The sequence below is a fragment of the Arachis ipaensis genome, chromosome B9 (assembly GCF_059453495.1).
Source record: "Arachis ipaensis isolate K30076 ecotype BB chromosome B9, ASM5945349v1, whole genome shotgun sequence".
Lineage (NCBI taxonomy): Eukaryota > Viridiplantae > Streptophyta > Magnoliopsida > Fabales > Fabaceae > Arachis > Arachis ipaensis.
This window is the reverse complement of record NC_142444.1, coordinates 26,742,669-26,745,576: the sequence shown is the minus strand read 5'-3', so window position 1 is coordinate 26,745,576 and position 2,908 is coordinate 26,742,669. Positions and strand designations below refer to the sequence as shown.

At 36.8% G+C, this 2,908-nt stretch overlaps 1 non-coding gene across 1 annotated transcript; it reads right to left on the bottom strand.

Annotated features, from left to right (window-relative positions):
• Positions 1–2,116: 2,116 nt before the first annotated feature.
• Positions 2,117–2,223, bottom strand: LOC148544085 (small nucleolar RNA R71). Its single transcript, XR_015900955.1, has one exon. It is a non-coding gene; the product is annotated as a small nucleolar RNA R71 (small nucleolar RNA).
• Positions 2,224–2,908: the final 685 nt, after the last annotated feature.

Here is a 2,908-nt window from a genome sequence, read left to right as displayed (position 1 = left end):
TCCACAGAAAAAGAGAAGAAGGCTATATAGGGCAGGAATGGCTTAGAGGATGGAGAGAAAGCTTGCACAAATGGAATCAGCACAAGAATTAAAGGAGATGACAACGAGGAGCGACGCATGCGCGTACCTGACGCGTGTGTGTGATTTGGAGATTTGCTCAGCGACGCGTGCGCGTACCTGACGCGTACGCGTGACACGCAAAGAAGACCGTCGACGTGTACGTGTGATTGACGCGTAAGCGTGACATGCACCACGTGCAGAAAACGCAGAAAACGCTGATTATTTAATTAATTATGATTTAAGCTTTATTTTAAAATAGGAAAAGATATTATTTTAATTTTAGAAGATAGATTTTAAATTAATTAGGATTAGATATAAAAGAGAAAAGAAACTTCTCTTCTAGGGATTCGAACATTATTCCACTTTTCATTCCACCTCAGCCCAATTTACAGTTTACCAGAATCCTAGTTTTCACTCTTTTTCATGAGCAACTAAACCTCTACTGTTAAGGTTAGGAGCTCTGTCTATTGTATGGATTGATACTATTATTTTTCTATTTTAATTCATGTACTGATTTCTATTTCAAGAATTGTTTCTGTTCTTTATCTTATGAATTTGGGTGGAACGGAAGTATGACCCTTGTTCTAATTGAGTTCTTGTATAACTTGGAAAAGCTCTTTACTTGAACAGCAGCTTAAAAATAATTTCTCCTAAATTTCTAATTATCTGGACTTAACGGGATATGTGACATATAATCCTCTTATATTTGGGTAATTATGATTTCTGTGGCATATAAACTAGAACTGAACTTCACCCTCTAATTGGAATTAAGTGACCAAGAAATTGACGGTTGATGAATTTTAGAGGAGACTAGAAAGGTCTAAGGAATTAGGGTCTAGTCACATATAGTTTGCCATGAATTAAATCTTGCATGATTGAAATAGTTAGTAAGAAAAATCAATCCGAAAAATAGATAACTCTGAAGCCTTAACTATTTCTCCATATATTATTCTCATCAATTTACTGCTTGCTGTTTTAATTTCTGAATTATTGTTTAATACTTTTGAATACCAAAACACTCTTTTCTGTTTGTCTAACTAAGTAAATAATTTAACCATTTTTTCTTAATCCATCAATTCTCGTAGGATCGACCCTCACTCACCTGAGGTATTACTTGGTACGACCCGGTGCACTTGCCGGTTAGTCTGTGGTTAGAAATTTCGTACCAAATTTTTGGTGCCGTTGCCGGGGATTGACTGTGATTAACAACTATTAGTGTTTGATTCCTTAGATTAGGCATTTTAATTTTAATTTTATTTAAATTTTGCTTTATTATTTAAAAAAAATATAAATAAAAAATAGCACTAATATTTTTCTTTAATTTCTGAAATTAAGTTTGGTGTCCCCTAGTTTTTTTTTAGTTTAAATTTCCTGTTTATTATTTTTATAATTTTTGAAATCTTTCAGCTTTAAGTATTTCATTGTTTTATTTTATTTCTTTTACACAGGTTACCTCACTGGAAATTCTCTGCACTCTGACGTAGAGATTACCATCTTTTCTTATTTTCTGTTTGTTTATGCGCAGAAACAAAGACAAGGAATCTCTCTTAGACCTTGATCCTAAACCTGAAAAGACTTTCAGGCGGCGTTTGCAACAAGCAAGATTTTACAGGGCTGCAGAATCCACTATGGATCCTAATAATGCTGTTAATGCCAATGTGGCAAATCCGAATGGGAATGAGCAACAAAGGAGAGTGATTGGCTCTTACTCTGCTCCTACTACAGATCTTTATAGAAAAAGCATTGTGGTTCCTCCTATAGCTGTGAACAAATTTGAGTTGAAGGCACAATTGGTCACCCTCGTGCAACAAAACTGCCAGTATCATGGTCTTCCCCACGAAGACCCAAATCAATTTATTTCTAATTTTCTGCAGATTCGTGATACTGTGAAGACAAATGGAGTGAACCCAGAGGTGTACAAACTCATGCTCTTCCCATTTGCTCTGAGGGATGGAGCAAAGCTATGGTTAGATTCCCAACCCAAGGAGAGTTTGGATACTTGGGACAAGGTTGTTACTGAGTTTCTTACTAAATTTTCCCACCAAAGAAGCTGACTAAGCTTAGAGTGGAGGTACAGACCTTCAAGCAGAAAGATGGTGAAACTCTTTATGAAGCTTGGGAGAGATACAAGCTACTGACTAGGCAATGCCCTCTAGACATGTTCTCCAAATGGACCCAACTAGATATCTTTTATGAAGGCTTAGGTGAAATGTCCAAGATGTGCTTAGAAAATTCTGCAGGTGGTTCATTGCACAAGAAAAAGACACCGGAGGAGACTATTGAGCTTATTGAGTTGGTTGCTAGCAACCAATATTTATACTCATCTAACAGGAATCCTGTGAACTCAGAGACTTCTCAGAAGAGAGGTGTGTTGGAAATGGAAGCTGCTAATGCTATTCTTGCCCAGAACAAGCTTATGTCTCAGCAAATAAATTTACTTACTCAGCAGATGGGTGGCATGCAAGTCTCAGCTATCAACACCCAAACTCCACCTCAAGAGGTCTCTTATGACATGACAAGTAATTTTGTACAAAATAAGAATTATGATTATGCTCAATCTTTTTCTGAACAGGTAAATTACATGGGGAGTGGTCCTAGAAACCCCAATAATGATCCATACTCTAAGACATATAATCTTGGGTGGATGGACCAACCTCAGAGATCTCAGAATTTCAACAATAATTCTCAGGGCGGTTTCCAATAGAACAATCATAATAACCGTCAATTTCAGTCTCATCAACAACAACCACCTCAGCAGACAAACTCTCAATCCCAACAAGATTATAATTGGGAGATATGAGGAGTTTTATGCAGGAAACCAGAGCTTCCATTAGAAACTTGGAGGTGC